The sequence below is a fragment of the Crinia signifera genome, chromosome 3 (genome assembly GCF_055691185.1).
Source record: "Crinia signifera chromosome 3, ASM5569118v1, whole genome shotgun sequence".
Classification (NCBI taxonomy): domain Eukaryota; kingdom Metazoa; phylum Chordata; class Amphibia; order Anura; family Myobatrachidae; genus Crinia; species Crinia signifera.
In genome coordinates, this window is record NC_139219.1 from 131,462,659 (window position 1) to 131,483,912 (window position 21,254).

The following is a 21,254-nucleotide window of genomic DNA, read 5'->3' on the forward strand; positions in this document are numbered from 1 at the left end:
TTGCAGGCTGCAAGGACTATAGTGCGTTTTTTGGGGGTGTAAAGCCCGTTGACGTTAATAGACAGTAATTTCAGAGCCATGATCAAGTTATGGAGCCAATGTGATCTATAGTAGGATTAAACAACAGAAAGAACATAAAGAGGAACGGACAAAAGGTATCGAGTACCCACCTTAGAGACAAGACTATAGTGGGAGAGAGGGGAGAGTAAAAACAAGGAGACAGAAACAATTCGAAAGAAGAAGACAGAAAGTGCCCAAAAGGGCCGTAACCCTGGAGGAATGGGTTCCAAACAGGAACCACTACTGTAAGTGTTTTACAGATGAATGTCATTATTAGTGCAGGGTGCATGGGGTTGGTGGACTAAAGAACTAGTATGACTAAGACAACCTGGTCCCCATCCTAGATGGGGTGAACCAATCATTTAAACCAAGAACCAATCCCTAACTATAGGGATAGAGTTAATGAGCGTGCTACCTATCAGGGATAGGAAAAATGCGTGGGGAGTATCTGGGTGAGAAGGGAAGGGTATGGGCTTAGCAGGGAAGGGTGGAAGAGAGTTGTAAGGGGGGGTCAATAATGTGAAGTTAAACAACCATGCCTATTTACTCTTGTTATGGGAGCTTAAGAAAGTCCGGAGATGGACTTGATCATAGGTAGACATAACATTTTGACAACATGTAGAAGGGAACCAACATGAAAAGTAAAAACAAAACCAAATTGACCCGTTATGGGGTCACCCAGGATATAGAAAGGATATGATGTACAGTTTGCGGGTAGCTTCAAATGAGCCGATGGCCCACAGTTGTATTTGTGGCCTTGATTAGTAGAGGCCAAAGGCCAGAGTGACCAGAGTAGTTCAGGGAGGGTCTGCATCCCGATGTTGGTGACGGCCGACACACGTCCATTCAGCTGTCGGAGGCCGTGGTCGTTGCGGTTTAGGAGAAGTTAAAGTGGAAGAGGTGTGAGGAGGCTCGAGGAGAAGAGCCAGTTTAGCTAGCATCTCTTGACCTTGAGCCAGGGTCTTAATGGGGTACATGGTGTTGTCAGTGAATACTTGGAGAAGGAAGGGGAAGCCCTACCTATAGTGAACGTGATGTTGGCGAAGAATCTTGGTGACAGGTTGGAGGTCTCTTCGTTTCTGAATGGTGGAGGGGGCTAGGTCTTGGCAAATTTGTAAGTGCATTTCTTGGAAAAAGATGTCGGAGGTGTCTCGAGTAGAAAACAGAATTTTGTGAAATGGAATATTAATGTAAAATAAATTATTATAACTGTATATGTACAGTGAACTAAGGAATTCACAGATAACTGAGATCTAGGTTGTTTGATAGTGTCCATACTAACAAAAAACTATAATAGTGGAGGGAGTGAGAGAATGTGTGTGACAAGAGGAAAGAGTTAGGGGTGGGATATATCAAGCATAGCATTTTTAATGCAATACATCCCACTACTTACCGCATGCATAGCAACATTTATTGCATGTTCAATTGCGATTTAAAATGCATAAGGCAGCTGTCCTGTGTGTTCTGTGTTTCTGAGGACTTGCAGTTTATGACCCTGAATTCCAAGGCCTGATTAAAGGCTCCAGGTGCGCTGAGCTAATACACATGTAGCTCCATTGTAATGCTTCTAAACACACATGTATTATGCATGTAATTAAGGGATGCAGTTTAAATCACGGCGGTCGGGATCCCGGCGTTCAAAATCCCGACGCCGGAATCCCGAACGCCGAAATCCCGACACCCTCGGAGGGAGAATAAATTAGTGTGCCGAGCGTAGCGAGGCACCGGGCCTGCTGCGTGGAGAGCGCAGCGAGCCCGCAAGGGGGGGCGATCCACGTCCCCCCCTTGTCGGGATTTCGGCGTTCGGGATTCCGGCGTCGGCATTTTGAACGCCGGGATCCCGACCGCCGGCTTTTCATGCCGAATCCGTAATTAAGGCTATACAAAGGGCATGTAGTATCTAATGCTGGTGGCATGGGAAGGACACTTTTGCTTTAGGTAGTCCAGCCAGGCTGTACCACAATATACATAAATGGTTCCATTGGTAAGTCACATTGGCACAGCCTTCTGCATACCTCCCAACATGACCCTCTCCAGGAGGGACACAATGCTCTGCTCCTGGACTTTCTTCTTAATGCATGATTACCTTCATCTGTGTTGAACAGGTTAATTGATAAGAAAGGCGCTTCAAAACAGGTGATAGCAATCATATGTTAAGAGGAAAGTGCAGGAGCAGAGCATTGTGTCCCTCCTGGAGAGGGTCATGTTGGGAGGTATGCGTCTGTAAGTCACCTTAACAACTTTAGCCCCTCCCACACACACAGTACATAGGGACAGGTGATAGATAAAAAGCATGGAGTTAATTAGGCCTTAAATCTATTCCTTAACTGTCACCTAGAAGGCGTCCCCCTCCCCCAGTCCTGGCACCCTAGGCTGCAGCTTAATCAACCTATTGGTTAATCAGGCACTGCTGGAGACCTTACTGTGCATCTGTGGCCATCAGCCCATGCATGTGCAAGTCATGGGAATCAGAGAGGGTTCTTCTTTGGTAACAGCCGTCATCTATAGATGGTGGTATTATCCGGAACAAACTCTGGAAAGTTTTGCTTTACGGAGCTTGATGCATACTGGCACTTTGAAGCCCCATAGAATCTATGGGGATTACAGTGCCAGCAACTGACCACTGTAGTGCATATAGAAAAGATGGAAACCTCAGGGAACTTTTATTTTCTGGGGTTTGACAGCATTTTAAAAAAAATAAAAGGAAATGCCGGAGTCATTTAGATGTTGATACTGTAAAAATATATTCAGACATATCCTTGTGTTAAAATATATAGGGTGACATTCTATGGGATGCGATTATCGTTTTTTTGCGGTAATTAGACCACAAAATGGCGATATCGCATTTTCCCATTAAATCGTTTATTTAATGGAATGCGCTCAGGGACTGAAATCGCATATTATGTGCGTTAAGGTATGCTGAATAAAAATGCGAGATTAATTCGCATTTTTATCGCATCCAGATGTTTTCCTATACAAAAGTATACAAGTCGCATATTTAATGCTATGCGCATTTGCACATCGCATTTTTTAGGTGACTAATTATCGCACTTATTTCAGACCAGGGTCTGTTTGGCGAATTAGCCAGAACCCTGCACAGATCGCAATGTTCTGTGCAGGGTTCTGCTGTCAAAAATAAAATAAAGGGTTAAAAAACAAAAAAAACGAGCGCGGGGTCCCCCGCCCGAGTATAACCAGCCCCGGGCTCACTGAGCCGGTGCTAGTGACATAAAATCAGGGTCCCCGACAAATAGGGGTCCCCTTGATTTTATGAAACCAGCACCAGACTCAAGGTCCGGCGCTGGTTCCCAAAATACGGGGGACAAAGTGACTAGGGGTCCCCCGTATTTTAAGAACCAGCACCGGACACAACCAGCCAGCAGGGTAATGCCACAGCCGGGGGAAACTTATTATATAAGCTCCCGCGGCCAAAGCATGGGCAGGGGTCCTGGGGAACATGGGGACCCCCCCAATGAAGGGGTCCCCCCCCTCCAGGACTTACCAGCCCATGCTGATAGTCCGGGGCTGTCCCCGATGCCCCTGGCCGGTGGGCATCGGGCTGATGATTTGTGTAAAAAAAAGAATTAAAACTATTGTTTTACACTGGCGAACTATGAGTCCCAGCAAGCCTACCCCGCATGCTGGGACTTGGGGAACCACAAGTCCCAGCATGCGGGGCATTAAAGGGCCCGCTGGCACTTGTAGTTCTGCAGTGAAAAAAATAGTGCACAAAATCACACTGACACCCTGGAAAATAAAACTTTAATACACACAAAACACAAAACACACTGATACTTACCTACCTTGAGCCCGTAGGTCGGTCCCTGGATCCTGGGTCCGTCCTCCGGGGCTCCAGGGCAGAAGAGTCCGGTTCCGGGGCCTTGGTCCTGGTTCCGGGGCTGGTCCAGGGGTTCCGGGGCTCCTGGCCTGCAGAATCCGGGGTCCGGGATCCGAGGTAGTCCAGAGGGGTACCTAAGGAAGCAAATCCAACTTACCTGGTCCCCGGCGGCGACCTCGGACTCCTCACCGGTGACTGCGCTTCTCCCATCTGCTACCCGGCTTGCAGGACTTTGACCGGCGCTGAGATGTTTCCTCCTCGGCGTCTCTGGACAGAATGATTTCTTGGCCAATCAGGAGCCGAGAAAGTCGGCTCCTGATTGGCCAGAAATCATTCTAACTAGAGACGCCGAGGAAGTAACATCTCAGCGCATCTAGAGCAGAGATGTTTCCTCCTCGGCGTCTCTAGTTAGAATGATTTCTGGCAAATCAGGAGCCGACTTTCTCGGCTCCTGATTGGCCAAGAAATCATTCTGTCCAGAGACGCCGAGGAGGAAACATCTCAGCGCCGGTCAAAGTCCTGCAAGCCGGGTAGCAGATGGGAGAAGCGCAGTCACCGGTGAGGAGTCCGAGGTCGCCGCCGGGGACCAGGTAAGTTGGATTTGCTTCCTTAGGTACCCCTCTGGACTACCTCGGATCCCGGACCCCGGATTCTGCAGGCCAGGAGCCCCGGAACCCCAGGACCAGCCCCGGAACCAGGACCAAGGCCCCGGAACCGGACTCTTCTGCCCTGGAGCCCCGGAGGACGGACCCAGGATCCAGGGACCGACCTACGGGCTCAAGGTAGGTAAGTATCAGTGTGTGTGTGTTTTGTGTGTATTAAAGTTTTATTTTACAGGGTGTCAGTGTGATTTTGTGCACTATTTTTTTCACTGCAGAACTACAAGTGCCAGCGGGCCCTTTAATGCCCCGCATGCTGGGACTTGTGGTTCCCCAAGTCCCAGCATGCGGGGTAGGCTTGCTGGGACTCATAGTTCGCCAGTGTAAAACAATAGTTTTAATTATTTTTTTTACACAAATCATCAGCCCGATGCCCACCGGCCAGGGGCATCGGGGACAGCCCCGGACTATCAGCATGGGCTGGTAAGTCCTGGAGGGGGGGACCCCTTCATTGGGGGGGTCCCCACTTCCCCAGGACCCCTGCCCATGCTGACCAGCCAGGGGGTTAATGCTTTGGCCGCGGGAGCTTATATAATAAGTTTCCCCCGGCTGTGGCATTACCCTGCTGGCTGGTTGTGTCCGGTGCTGGTTCTTAAAATACGGGGGACCCCTAGTCACTTTGTCCCCCGTATTTTGGGAACCAGCGCCGGACCTTGAGTCTGGTGCTGGTTTCATAAAATCAAGGGGACCCCTATTTGTCGAGGACCCTGATTTTATGTCACCAGCACCGGCTCAGTGAGCCCGGGGCTGGTTATACTCGGGCGGGGGACCCCACGCTCGTTTTTTTTTTTACAACTTTGCGCTGTCCTGCAAATGTGCGATTTTCAGACATGAAAATCGCACATTTTCAGGACTAAATACAGCGCACCACTTCGCTGCAAATCGCCCCTCTTCGCACTTTTCAGCCTCCAATGCGCATCACATTAAATATGCGCATTTTGACTGAAAAATGCGAATTTAAAATAGGCGATTTGCGGCGATGTGGTGCGCAAATAAAACATGCGCATTTAGCGCATAGCATAGAATCTCACCCATTGCCTCAATTATCTCTATCAAGTTTAAGTCTCACAAAAGTGGCAGATTCACATCGAAATGGATGGATTATAGATATTTTACTAAAAGTCCCATCTGCAACCCTTACTTTTCCTTTTTTTTTGCTCCCACCATATAATCTCTGGTTCAGGTGTGAAATTTACATTTAAAACGTTCTATGGTAACCTGGAATAACACTAAATGTTACTTCTACTTGAAATGTGCAGGTAACAAGCCACAGATTGGAATATTGTTTAAGTATATATATATGTTTCTTCGGAATTTATACATAACAACCAGTTCCATGTCCTAGCCAATAAAACACCCTTCTTTGTTGAGTTTGGAATGTCTCCAAAATAGCAAGTACAGTACCACTGCTCTTTCATCTTATATACAAGCTATACATTTCAAAATTACAGCCTTACAAAACAGGCTAAAGTGAAACTAATTTTTCTCTCATAAAAATACACTTTTGTTTGATTATAAAGATTCTCTGCAATTGCGCAAGCTAGTAACAAGCACAAAACACATCAAATTAATTGTCTTATTTAATCCATCATTTACTCAGAACTATTAAAAGCATTGGCTTTTGGCTAATCTTGATAAGATTTCTTCGGATTTCCTATGCCATCTTGGTTTCTCTTTGGATACCATACAAATAGTGGCAAGGGGTGTCCCATGGTTTGTTACTTCTACATTCTAGTCAACTGTCAGGAGTTGTATCATCCCGGCTACTGTGGATCCTCCAGAATGACTAGGCAGGTAGGTACGACCACACTACAGTTGGTATTTATTGCAGAAGGGGTGGCACCGTCAGGCCCTTGTGTATACACAAATGAAACAATTGATAAAAAATTGCCATTTATTAAAAACAAATCATTTACTAAATAGTGAACAAAGATTATTGAATTAATAATTACATGCAAGCAATAGAAAAAACATAAACACAAAAATAGTAAATAAAAAAAGTAAGCAATAAATAAAGAAAGCCTAAAATTAATGTTGTGGTATTATACCGCCCAGGGGTAACTGCAGGCCAGAGGAACTACAGCTCTTGTAAAGAGTTTCCAAATGGAAATATTTGTTGATATTAGTCCTCCATATGGAGTTGAGCATGGTGATACTTTGGGTAAATTGTTACTCACGCAGAGAATCTTGTTCCTGTTCCTGGTAATGTATCAAAGAGCAGCGGGAGCACAAGGTGCAGGTTCCAATGTACGCAAAATGCTCCACTCCTAGCTGTATGCTGGTGATAGGGTCAGTTGATCACCAGGATACTGGCTATGTGCCGCAGTTCCCACAGAAGGCACGGCTCCACTCTTCGCCGTATGGTACGTGGCGGGAGTACGTCAGTATATATGAGCCGGGTTTAGCTGGAGACAGCCCAATTGATGTGAAGCGGCTGCGGCCGTAGTCACCGTTGAACAGGGACCTGCCGCTGATTGATTGCGGGTGATGGAATAAGCAATACTTGCAGGTAATGTACCATGGGTTACCACTGTGATGGAAAGTATATACAGTAGGTCTTCAGAAAATGCTCAGGGTGGCTTTATCAATTGAGTTCAGGATAAATGGTGTTCTACTTTTTGGAGAATTTATGCCCATTCAGCCTGCAAATCACAGCTATTTAATCAAAATTCAGCCAATCCCAGGTACCTTTTTAATTAGTCGGCAGCTGGGGAGGTCTAGCATTATTCTATAGCTCGAAAAATTCTAACAATACCTAAATAAATAAATAATTAAATGTTCAACACAGTCATAAAACATAAAAACCCATACCATTTGACTAATTCAATTACCAGTCATGTCAGACTTGCAAGGAGACTAGTCTTTAAGGTCAGCAGCTATGGATCACCCTTAATTACAATTGTATATCAATTGTTTATTTTGTGTATACACAAGTGCCTGACGGTACCACCCCTTCTTCTTTTGTCAATTGGAGGGCGGCATCTCTCCACCGTAGTGCCTGCTGGTGTATACTGCACACATCTACCCCCAGCGCTCCAGACCCATTTTTGCTAAAGATTTATTGCAGGAGGCCTGGCTTTTTGTCAGAAGATTGATTGGCTTTTAAAGTACAGGGAACTGTAGTTTCTATTAGAAACATAGAATTTGACGGCAGAAAAGAACCACTTGGCCCATCTAGTCTGCCCCTTTTTTAAACATGTTACCTCAAACCACATTTGATCCTTATTTTTTTTGTAAGGATATCAATATGCCTATCCCAAGCATGTTTAAATTGTACTACTGTATTTGCCTCTACCACCTCTGCTGGGAGGCTATTCCACTTATCTACAGTAGTACTCTTTCTGTGAAGTAATCCATCCTCAAATTTCCCCTGAATCTTCCTCCCTCTAGTTTCAGTGCATGTCCTCGTGTTCTGCTGCTCCTCTTCCTGTGAAGAATGTCACAGGACTGCCTTTGTAGTTTCTTTACTAAGTATATATTCGGTGACTGGTTCTCATTTCCACCTGTGCTAACCTTTTCCTAGGACCCTACACCATTTCCTTAACTTATTGTATTGTAGCTTTTACCACTGCTACCCATCTTGGTCACTTTTCACTGGACCTTTTTCTATCTTTTAGACCCAGTGATCACATATATGCACAATATGTGTGTGGGTTCCCATGGGACCAGCAAAAGGACAGCAGGATAGCAGGCTCCTGGCAGAGCAGGAGGCTCTGACAGGAAGGGGGAGAGGCCGGCACGGAGGACGGCAGCAGTAACACTGATGAGCGGAGCCTGACGCAATCTCATTGCCGCTTATACTGGCCGTGCATTCTGTCATCACTACAAGTGTGAGTCACTGTCATATACCCGGCGCATTACGCTTAGTACAAGCTTAGTACAAGCATAATCACAGTCTCTGCCTTGCAGATCCTCATGCTGCTGCAGAACCTCTTAGATTTTCTGCTACTGTTATCATCTGAATACTTAATAAACCAATGTTCTAATTAATCTTGTGTAAATTAACATCACCCAAACACTGCAACACTCTGCCTACAGGGTATGGGTATAGGACCGCGTGTTTGAGAAATAGAAAGTGAAAGTGCACTATATTAAATAAAGAGGATATTTTATTAAAGTACAGACAATATGCACAGCACAGGGTACACTATGAATTTGCAAAGCTAAAAGGCTCAGAGAACTACACTACATGAAAGTTTGCCATGGAGATGCATCTTAAATGCAAAAAGTTGTGGAAAGTCACAATTAATCCAGGAGCATGTCCAAACATTGATGAGGTGCATAGAGCCATTGGAATGATTGGCTTAGCTGTGGTGCAGCATGTATACTCCATTATCAGTGGGAAAGAATCCACAAAGGAGATGTAGACAGCCCTGCAGATGGCGTATGAAGGTCTGATAAGATGGATAAGACTGAGATGCATGCTTTATGAGACAAAGTTAAGTACCTGCAAAGACATGAACGATTACATTGATAAATTGTTGTCAATATCTCAGAAGTTGGCATCTGTGGGTGCACAGGTGGAAGATGAGGAGGTGGCAATGGAATGGCGATGTTACAGAATCTGACACCAGAATTTGATTTCCTGGGATCTAATGTTACCAAGCTCACAACAGAAATTGTAAGGGCCAAGCTACTGCAGTTTCAAGAATGTATTCCTGTCGAGACAAATGCTGAGGGTTCTGCCTTACTGACAAAAGATGTATTACTTTCATAAGCGCTGTTATTTACTTTTTCTTGCTTTTTTGACCTGTAGGGGCTGAGTACCCCTAATTAGCAGCTGCATAGTGAAAGTAATAGTGACTCTGCACTACAGTAAGTACACTATTGTCCATTTTGACAAAAGGTACAAAGTCCAGAAATCTCAAATTCAAATGCTTTGTGTGTGCGCAGAAACAGTGTGACAAACCAAACAATTCAGCACTAAATGTAGCAGATAGTCACAAGAAGAATTGCCGGTACAGATGTAGCCAGCCTCATCCAGCTGGGTGCTGGTGGTCGGATCGCCAACTGCCAGCCGCCTGGCAGTTGGCGGTTTACTTCTTTTTAAAGTCCTTACTGCTTCACAATTTGGGACCATCATAGTGCGTCTGAGAATTAAAGGTGAAACGGTCAGCACGAATATCCAAGATGTCTAGTTTGTTCCAGACTTGGTAAGCAATCTAATTGCTATTAGTGTTCTAGAGAAGAAAGGTCACAGAGTCCAATTTGTGGAGGGCAAGTGTATGGTGAACAATGAGTGTCAGGCCTGTGGTCAGATCCTGGCTGGAAGTAACCACAGGCAAAGGGGCTGGCTGGTACTGGAACCAAGGAACTTTGCTGAGGGTACTGTGCATGCCAGGGACCCTCGGACAGTAGGTAGACGTGACCACAGAATAAAAAGATAGTCTTTATTGATCACAGAAGACAATATAATAAACTGAAGACTTTGGATACTGGTATAGGTATCGCAGGATTGGCTGGGTAATTAGCCATACTGGGGAACTCAGAGGATAGGCTGGAAATGGACATGTGTCAGGGAAAGACATGGCTGCTCCCATATCTGAGAAAGGCGGGAAGCCTGTTTGTTTGGCACATGGTCCGAGGCCTACAGTAATGGTGGTGGTGTGGAAGCCACAGGAGGCTGGAGCTGAGCATCAGGGATGACAGGCAGGGAGCGGAGTGTAGCCATGGGCATAGTGGCACCTGGAGACTGCTGATCTTGCACAATGCGGGCTGAGCACACACAGCACTGATAGAAACAGTGGCGAACGCAGGGGGGGGGGGTCCCCTCTTTCCATGGGTACAAGAATTTAAAAAATAGGCCCTGGGGAACCGGAGATATCTGACTTCAAAGCAGTGGTCCCCTTCCAAGACTGTTAATTGCTCTTCCCAGTCAGATATTTCAGGTTCTGTCTGACTTAGATGGACACTAGTAGCTTGTCTCTACTGTTCCCAGAACCAGAGATATAAGCCTTCAAGCAGCTGGTTACTGCTCCAGCTCCACACACCTGGTATGTAGTTTTATATTCTCTTTGGCAGATTGCTCTGCCTCCTGAACTCTGATCCGCTAGTCCCCAGTACCGTTTGGTAGGTGGGATTCTCTAGTTTTGAATTCCATTAAAAAAAAGCTCTAGTTCCAGGAACTGGAGATATCTGCAGTCAAGCAAGCTGTCCTCCCACCAGAAAATTATGAATAATAAGCCCACTCCACTATACACCCCTCCTCTGTGTATTAAACATCCTCTACCACCCTGGAAGTTATGTATCAGGGCCCCTTCATTCAGCCCAATGCCCCCTTCTCCCACCCCATCTCCCACCATCTGTGCAGTAAAGGGGTAACCAGTGGAAATTACTGATCCAGGCCCTACATGCTGAGCGGTTGATATAATACCCCCTACCACCCGTGGGACATCAAAGCTTCCGCTTATAGCACCCCCCACCCCTACCACTGAAGGATAGGTAGAGGCCCCAATACATTGCTATGCCCAGGGGTCTACACTGCTGTTATATTTATATATATATATATATATATACTGTATATATATATATATATATATATATATATATATATATATATATATATATATATATATATATATATATATAGGGAGAGGATCCGGCACTCTATGCACGTAATGCTGACTTGAAAATTATCATAAAAAGATAAATGCTGCGGTGCCTTCAAATTGTAAGTCCAGGTCCAAAGAGATGGGCAAACAGGTACAGAGAAGGATGGAAGCGGCACTCAGCAGACTGCAATTAAAATGTCCTTTATTCCAACGGTTTCGGGGCATGCTGTGTCCATCCCTGACGACGGGGGGTAACCCCGAAACCGTTGGAATAAAGGACATTTTAATTGCAGTCTGCTGAGTGCCGCTTCCATCCTTCTCTATATATATATATATATGAAAAAGAGAGTGAGAAGGGCGCCTCCTTGTGCCGTATATTTATATAATTTTGTGAAGTAACCCTCCACCTGAAAGATAGATAGCACCTCCAAAATTTAAGGAGTACCGTAGACAGTGGTATCCAACCACTGTATTTTTAGCCTGAAGTGTTAGTCCTCCTGCTGGCGGGAGTCATCCACAAGATCCTTATTCCTTATATCTCATTTGTTATACCCATGTAAGACAAGAATATACAGGAAGCGGAAAATAGTGTAATACTGTTAAAAGGTTTAATTAAATTGTCAAAATAGCAACTTAGTTGCGCGTACAATGTTTAAAAGTCATAAAAGCTTATCTGGTGTATGCTCCAAGTTGCATATCTGAGCACAATCACCGGTCAGCCGTCAGAGTTCCCTCAACGCGTTTCAAGGTTTCAATTGGAACTAGAACCATTTGGAGAAGGAGAAGCCGCCCCCTGGAATAAGGAGTTCTATAAAGACCATCTCTTTAAAAATGTACATACACTATAAGGAACCATTAGGTAGCGCTAGTACCACCACCAACTATATATATATATATATATATATATATATATATATATAGGGTTGTGTGGACGGCGGCACTCCCAGACTGAGAAAGAATACAACGGGTGCCCAGCTTGTGGTCAACGTTTCAGGGCCCGTGCACTTTTATCAAGAACAGCAGAATGTTCTTGATAAAAGTGCACGGGCACTGAAACGTTTACCACAAGCTGGGCATCCATTGTATTCTTTCCCAGTCTGGGAGTGCCGCCGTCCACACAACCCTAAATATCCCCCACCTAACTGGAGGGGCCATTACAGCACACAGAGTGCCGGCCAGTACCAACAAACTATATATATATATATATTCTAGAGGGATAAACAAGAGCGCTACATAGTGCAGTATGAAAATGATATTTATTCTTTAAAAGTACTTTCTTCCAGTAAAAACAGGTATATATGACGTACCACAGTGGGCGGTTCAACAACCGCAGGACAACAGCATGAACGAAGGTGTCACAGACACACTTAAAGTTGGAGTGGTTACACTCATGGGTGCTGGTGCTCAGACGCATCAGATGGACAGACTCCAATGCCAGGCCAAGCCCCAACGCGTTTCGTAGTCACGTAATTTGTCAGACTATGTGCTGTTGTCCTGCAGTTGTACTGGGGACTGTGTGCTGCAGATCATAGCTTGCCCGGTGCCTTCCGTAATGGCCCCTCCAGTTAGGTGGGGGATATTTAGGGTTGTGTGGACGGTGGACCTTTAGCCCAGAGGTTATCAACCTCGGTCCTCAAGGACCCTCAACAGTGCACATTTTCCAGGTCACCTGGTAGGTACACAGGTGCACTCATTATTCACTGACACATTTTAGGTCTAATTAGGTCACCTGTGATTCTGTGTGGAGACCTGTAAAAAGTGCACTGTTGGGGGTCCTTGATGACCGAGGTTGAGAACCTCTGCTTTAGCCCACTCGGACCTAACCGTCTCAAGTCCCAACTTCTGCTGCTGATGATCATCTCCAGTGGTCAGAGGAGCATGTGATGGGCTCTCCTCCAATCAGAGCTCAGCATATGCTCCTCTGACCCCACTGCAGTGCCTCCTGGGATTGTTTACCCATTAACGCACTACAGATTACTATGTGCTGCCCTGACCCTCTCAAGACAGCTGAGTAGCAGAGGTAATCGGCATCAGACGAGTCCCTTCTGCTCCTTTACTCTGGGAGGAAGGCAGGGGCCCTGCGTGTATTGTGAGCACAGAAGAGCCAGAGACAATGGAGGAGAAATGCCCCAGTTCCACCCATGGGAGGAGCTAAGTCATGCTGGTATCAGATCGCAGAGTGGGCTATTGAACTGTGCCTGCGCCCCCAATACTTTTATAACTAAAATAATGCATTTGCCAAAACAAAAACAAATATTTTGTGTATATTGATGTTAATTGATAGTTCTATATAGATAAAAAATATATTATTAAATGGAAGACAGGGAAATAATTGAAAATATGGTTATTATCTTTTCAATATTACAATCATAATTAACAATATACAGAGCATCTATTCAGGAAAGTGTTTTAATAGGTTTTACTACACAAAAAATGAGCTCAGTAAATTCCTAGCCTACCAAAGCAAAATAATAGAAAGCTTCCAAGAGAATCCCTCAGCAAAGGTTAGTGCCAAACATTTTTTAAGCCTAAGGCAGAATTTCTGCTTACTCAGCAATACTAAGTTAAAGCAGTAGTTCATGTTTCAGATGGAAATGTCCCCCCGCCTAAAAATAATATGCTGCATTCTTTAATGACACTGATTGCACGGCATCATAGACCTCTACTGCTCATTGCCTTTCAAGAAAATTGAATATAAAGAGTTTCCTTTCCTGTTGTACAAAAGCAGTTTATGGAATCAAGGTGGAACTTGAAGCTTGTACCACATCACCCCTCTGCAAAATGATCTGTTCCACTGTGCAGCTCATTTATAATGTAAAGGCCCCCACACATTAGGACGACTTCACCTCTCGGAGCAGTCGTCTGCAATCCCAACTTGAGCCACCCGAGAAGGTCCCGGGCGGCAGAATCGCATGCCATCCTTATGGTATATATCACATGCGACAAGCCTGCCTGGTTCAGAAGCTATACAAGATATTTCAAGTCTTATTGACATGAATTATCTGACCTCTGATTGGCTGAGAAGCTCAGTCACTGGATCCCAGAGGCTTTTGCTGTGCTGCAGTTACACACAAGCCAGACAGGGCAGGCACTGAGCGAGCACTGTGTACATTGCAGCACTCGGTTCATTATCATCCTCACAGACACTACTGGGGGACAGGAACACAGAAACATCCCATCTGAAATAGAACTCCCATCTTTGTAAATTTCCACCTGTGGTGTCTGGCACTGTATCCATCCTGCACTGTAACCTGCGCTATATATGACCATCGCTTTATCCAACCAGCACTGTAACCACACTGTATCCAATCTGCACTGTATCTAACCTGTACTGTATCCAGCCCACAGTGTATATCATGCACTTTAACCCGCTCTGTATCTAATCTGCAATGCAACTTGCACTACCATACCCCCTGCCCTCCCACCATTCATCAACCACCTTCCCTCCCACCATCATCATCCCCCTCCCCATACCATCATCTCCAGCAAGCACAAGTACCAATATGCACTCAGGAGTACATGCAAAAAATAAATTATATATATATATATATATATATATGTAGTTCTTTTTTTTAAGTGTTGAAGTGAATGATATACACTGTGGGCTGGATATAGTACAGGTTATATACAGTGCAGATTTGATAGTGTGGTTACAGTGCAGGTATATATATATATATATATATATATATATATATATATATATATATATATATATATATATATAGCAGTTTTTTTTTGTGGAAGCAGGCACTCACCATAGACACCAAAGTAGTTGAAACAAGGATTTATTTCATGGTATTGGTCGACGTTTCGGTCCTCACAGGGACCTTTGTCAAGACACGAATCTGTCACATCAAGGACCAGGAACACCAGGCAGTGTACTAATGCAGTGACTGAGACAACTATTTATGGCATCACACATGTAATGGATAGCGACACCCACTTCCTGTTTCACAAACAACCGGAAGTGTACTCAAAATAGTATAAAGACCTAGTTATGGGAAGCACTAACCAACTTAATATGTTGTGCCCATAGCGTTATAGTCCTAAAAAAATTTCCATACCAAAAAAATGAAGATAAAGTCAAGATTTATGTCAAAGAACCAGGTTCCGTTAAACCAGAAGTTGTATGCGTTCCAGCACTGTGGAACGCACACCAATACCGGAAGTACGCGCCGTTTGGCGCGCAAACACACCAGGGGAAAAAACAAACCAATACAGGATGTGATATGCGTTCCAGCAGTATGACTCACTGGAACGCAAGCTAGAAGAGCGGAAGTGACCTTCCGTTTTAGACTCTAATCGCATGGAAGTTGTTTTGTAAGCATAAAAACCGAAAAAACAAAAAAATGGAAAAATAATAATTCTATATGCGATTAGCTCAGACTAGATAACGCTAATGGGATATCATCAATATAAACCTAATATGTTATGCATGTAGAGAAGTGCGCCATAAATACTTTGTCTCAGAAAACTGCCTGATGCATCACATTGGTGTACAGTACCTAAATCAACTCTATGCACATAAAAACAAGAAAAGAGAAAAAGAAAATGAAAAAATTGAAAATATAGTGATAAACACTAATATACTATAATAGAAAAATAAACGAAAAAATATTTTTATATATAATAAAGTACATGCTGCAAAGTCCCACAAATATAAAGGTATTTTCAAAGGAAGATATTATATGCAATATGCTCATTAAGGCCTCTTGGAGCCAAAGTCCCCAGATCATAAATCCAACGTGCCTCCCTCTGATGAAGCTTTTTACTTCTATCTCCGCCACGTGGTAGGGGTGGTATGAAATCGATGAGCATACATCTCAGACTAGCCACGGAATGTCCGAGTGCTAAAAAATGTTTCGCCACAGGTTTGTCAGATTTTTTCTGCTCGAGAGCTTGGCGGATAGACAGGCGGTGATTCGCCATACGCTCTCTAAAGCATCGTGTAGTCAGTCCAACATAATACAGTCCACATGGACACATTAAGATATAGATCACAAATGATGCCATACAAGACAGTCTATGACGGATCTTAATTTTTTTGCCAGTATGTGGATGAGGGAATGTCTGGCCAACCAGCATCGATCTACAAGTTGTGCAATCTGTGCATCGCACACAGCCAAGGCGTTGTGTAGAAAGCCAGGTAGAGTTACTGGAAACAGGTTGTATATGAGGTCTCATCAGTAGTTGCTTGAGATTAGGTCCTCGACGAAAGGATTGCATAGGCGGCCTTTTGCTGAGATGACCCAGCTTAGTATCTGTCGATATTATCGGCCAGTATTCCTTTATAGCCTTGCCCATAACGTCGGATGCCGTGCTGTACGTAGAGGCGAATATCATACGATCAGACCCACAACTCTGTGTACTGGCAAAAAAATTAAGATCCGTCATAGACTGTCTTGTATGGCATCATTTGTGATCTATATCTTAATGTGTCCATGTGGACTGTATTATGTTGGACTGACTACACGATGCTTTAGAGAGCGTATGGCGAATCACCGCCTGTCTATCCGCCAAGCTCTCGAGCAGAAAAAATCTGACAAACCTGTGGCGAAACATTTTTTAGCACTCGGACATTCCGTGTCTAGTCTGAGATGTATGCTCATCGATTTCATACCACCCCTATCATGTGGAGGAGATAGAAGTAAAAAGCTTCATCAGAGGGAGGCACGTTGGATTTATGATCTGGGGACTTTGGCTCCAAGAGGCCTTAATGAGCATATTGCATATAATATCTTCCTTTGAAAATACCTTTATATTTGTGGGACTTTGCAGCATGTACTTTATTATATATAAAAATATTTTTTCGTTTATTTTTCTATTATAGTATATTAGTGTTTATCACTATATTTTCAATTTTTTCTTTTTCTTTTTCTCTTTTCTTGTTTTTATGTGCATAGAGTTGATTTAGGTACTGTACACCAATGTGATGCATCAGGCAGTTTTCTGAGACAAAGTATTTATGGCGCACTTCTCTACATGCATAACATATTAGGTTTATATTGATGATATCCCATTAGCGTTATCTAGTCTGAGCTAATCGCATATAGAATTATTATTTTTCCATTTTTTTGTTTTTTCGGTTTTTATGCTTACAAAACAACTTCCATGCGATTAGAGTCTAAAACGGAAGGTCACTTCCGCTCTTCTAGCTTGCGTTCCAGTGAGTCATACTGCTGGAACGCATATCACATCCTGTATTGGTTTGTTTTTTTCCCCTGGTGTGTTTGCGCGCCAAACGGCGCGTACTTCCGGTATTGGTGTGCGTTCCACAGTGCTGGAACGCATACAACTTCCGGTTTAACGGAACCTGGTTCTTTGACATAAATCTTGACTTTATCTTCATTTTTTTGGTATGGAAATTTTTTTAGGACTATAACGCTATGGGCACAACATATTAAGTTGGTTAGTGCTTCCCATAACTAGGTCTTTATACTATTTTGAGTACACTTCCGGTTGTTTGTGAAACAGGAAGTGGGTGTCGCTATCCATTACATGTGTGATGCCATAAATAGTTGTCTCAGTCACTGCATTAGTACACTGCCTGGTGTTCCTGGTCCTTGATGTGACAGATTCGAGTCTTGACAAAGGTCCCTGTGAGGACCGAAACGTCGACCAATACCATGAAATAAATCCTTGTTTCAACTACTTTGGTGTCTATGGTGAGTGCCTGCTTCCACAAAAAAAACTGCTATATTTGGGAAATTATCCTCTAGAGCGGAGCACCGCAAAGTCGTCTACAGAAAATGGATGGAGTGCGGTTCCTCGAATCTATTATATATATATATATATATACTAGCTGACCTGCCCGGCGTTGCCCGGGAAAACCTTGGGTTTTTTTTATTTCCAAAATTGCTGAAAAATGTAATCTTACAGTATGCTGTGCCAAAGACCTAAGATTGTAATTTGTTGTAGATTCCACCATAATGTTAGAATGTGTTTGCATTGATACTCAATGACGGCAATGAATTCAGGTGTGGTGTTGTTGTTTGAAACACAACGATCCTGAGTTTATAACTTGTATGTGTTGATGAATTCTACATCCACTCCTGAGATTTAGCACCTATGACATACCTGTGACAGTGCCCCTGTAACAGTGTGGTGCAAGATGGCGTACCTGATTCTGGACTTGACGGCTTCGGCAGCTTCGGACCTCTTCTCTGGAAGAATTTGTGGCAGGGAATGGCACAACCCAAGGAGACCCACAAAAGCAATACCACTAACAGTTAGCAGCGACAGTAATTTATTTTACTAAAAACACACTCATTGGTCGCTGTAAAGTTTCAATAGCAAATAACAATAAGAAATACTCAGCATAATAACATTCACCATAAAGCATCAAATAAAACAACAATCACTCAGTATGCTAACCTCAAATAGTCTATGGCGGTTCTAACTGACATCCGCCAGGTGATGCTTCTTATTTCTATCTATCTTCACTCTCTAATCGGCAATCAATTTCAACACTTCACAGAACTTAATGCAAATTATTGGCAATAAACAATATACTCTGTCACGGATAACCAGTCACTGCTCAAAACAATGGTCCCTCGTCGACAGGTCCTCACATGTATACAGTCCCTATAATAGTGTGCACACTAATGTAAAACAGTCCTCTGAACACATGGGCAGGCAGATTACCTTGGGGCAACCTCCTGTTGGTAGCTGCAAAACAGGCTGCAGACATAGCCTCAGTACATGGCTGGCTTTTACAGTGAGAGTCTCACAGGTGCTGTCCCCGCTCTGGCTCTAGGGGTTCCCCTATTCTTGACAAGCAGCTAATGCTGTGGCTTGAAGCAACAACCCCTCTCTGTATGTGGGTTGTAAACAGGTGATATGGGATGACCCTTCTGGGTATTACAAGGGTGCACTGCAGATGCTGCCACAGGGAGACTGAATCAGTACCTTGGGTGTTGCTGGTTCCTCTGCTGGCTGGGTGCTCCAGTGTGCTCTCTCTCTCTCTCTCTCTCTCTCTCTCTCTCTCTGTCTTCCTGTTTCTTCTCACACTTGGGACAGCAGCCTTCTTCACCTTCCTCTTACACTCCTTTACTCTCTGACACTGGGTTCTGCAGCTCCACACTGATGCTGTATTTCACAGGGCTTTCTCTTCTCTCCTCTCTGCACACTGCTGCTGGGATCACCTCTGACCTCCCAACTTCCTGTCACACGTAGAGGGGAGCTGGGACACTAGCTGAGTCTGTTAACCCCTCATAGCCCTGCAGCTTCCACAAGCAAAGGAGGTTTTCTTCTGAACAGCTTTGACAATTAAAATCTCTTTGGGGGCACAAGAGTACACCAGTGGTGGACTGCCACACACCTCCCTGCTGGAAATTTGCCTGTCCGCAGGCAACTTAACCAGAGGCAATAAGTCCCGGACAAAGTCCTGTCAATAAACATTCTAACGGCAAATTAAACAATTGCAGACAATGATACATTACGTAACAACTACAAGTATCACTACCTTCCTATCTAATGTGGGCTCCCCGGGCCAACCATCCCTCCGCCACAGGACTCCCATCCCTCTGCGGTCCAGGTGCTTCATCGACATCCATGGATGGCGCCCACTCTCACGGCATATGACCGGCACTTAGGCACGTCTCGCCTCTCGATCTTGCCTCTTGGATCGCAGAATCGCCTGCTGTATCTGGAAGGCAAATTCTTCCCCGGAGATGGTCGTGTACTCGCCGTCCTTTACAGGCTTCCCATTGATGAAACAGGTCTCGGCCTTCTCATCTCTCTCTGCTATTTCTATCTTGGCCTTGGATTCAGGCAACGGTATAGCTGGTTCCACTTCTGATGGCTCCACGGTCTCTGTCACGGCCATATGGACCACAATTTTGGGGTTTCTCTCCGGTTCAGCCATTCTGACATTTCTTGGCCCTAGGTTCGCCGCTCGGTAACCGGCATCATCCATCCTGGGCACATACTCCCGCGTCGGCTCCGGAAGTTGAGGCCTGGTCGCTTTTTGCCAGTTCTGATGGACTGCCTCACTCCGCACGACCGGTTTCTTGCTTGACCTCGTGATGTCAGGTTCTGGTGGGCGGGGCATCTGTCCTGGTCGAGGAGGGTTGGCATTAAATCGGACATTCTCGCCGTTTACTTCCCTCGGTTCAGCTCTACTTCCGCTGTGGCTGTACTCTTGCTGGTAGTACGGTTGGGGCTCTCTATGACTTGGATAGTGCGCTGGGGTGCGTCTGTTACGTAGCACCGGTATTCCATTCGGTCCAGTCACGTTGGCGGCCTTGGTTCCTTTCTTCCCACTTGTCATTTCAAATTCTACGGCCTCACCGTTGCTCAAGCTCCGGAAGCTGTTTTGGGGGTCGGCATGCTGGATGGCGGTATAGTGGACATACACGCTATGGCCGGTGTCTGATCGCTTAATGAAACCATACCCGCGTGGTACATCAAACCATAGGACACGACCTGTAATTCTTCTTGGGCCGGTTTGCGGCCTATCAGTCATCTGCGTTACACCGGATGCTCTTGACGTGTTCTGGAACACTGCTGGTGGACCTCTTCTCCCATGCCATCTCACAGTCTGTGGGCATACATAAGCTCGGTCACTGTGTAGTCGTTCCGACCTCCATTGGCGATTCTGTTGCCATCTATGCCTTCTGCCACCTTCACGTTGCTGTCTTTCCTTTTCATCCTCCGCCCATTCCTGACGCATCTCACGGATCATCCTGGTCATTTCGGTCATCGCTCCGATGATGGCCCCAATTGAGTTCTGATTGGCTTGGGCTGGTGGAGTGGCGGTTCTTCGCATCTCCTGCGGTTCTGTGTACTGCGATCGCCACATCTTGCCGTTCCCAGGGGTCTTGTGCAATCCTGTTCGTAGACGCCAAGTGTGACAGTGCCCCTGTAACAGTGTGGTGCAAGATGGCGTACCTGATTCTGGACTTGACGGCTTCGGACCTCTTCTCTGGAAGAATTTGTGGCAGGGAATGGCACAACCCAAGGAGACCCACAAAAGCAATACCACTAACAGTTAGCAGCGACAGTAATTTATTTTACTAAAAACACACTCATTGGTCGCTGTAAAGTTTCAATAGCAAATAACAATAAGAAATACTCAGCATAATAACATTCACCATAAAGCATCAAATAAAACAACAATCACTCAGTATGCTAACCTCAAATAGT

At 44.8% G+C, this 21,254-nt stretch overlaps 1 long non-coding RNA gene across 2 annotated transcripts in view; it reads right to left on the bottom strand.

Annotated features, from left to right (window-relative positions):
• Positions 1-21,254, bottom strand: part of LOC146063780 (uncharacterized) — an 88,275-nt gene that overhangs the window by 42,549 nt on the left and 24,472 nt on the right. Inside the window, exon 1 of one of the 2 annotated variants that reach the window (XR_014471663.1) lies at positions 11,756-11,894. The exons of the other annotated variant lie outside the window; for it this stretch is intronic. This is a non-coding gene — a long non-coding RNA (uncharacterized LOC146063780). Of the gene's footprint in view, positions 1-11,755; positions 11,895-21,254 lie in introns of those variants that run through there. 2 annotated transcript variants of the gene reach the window in all.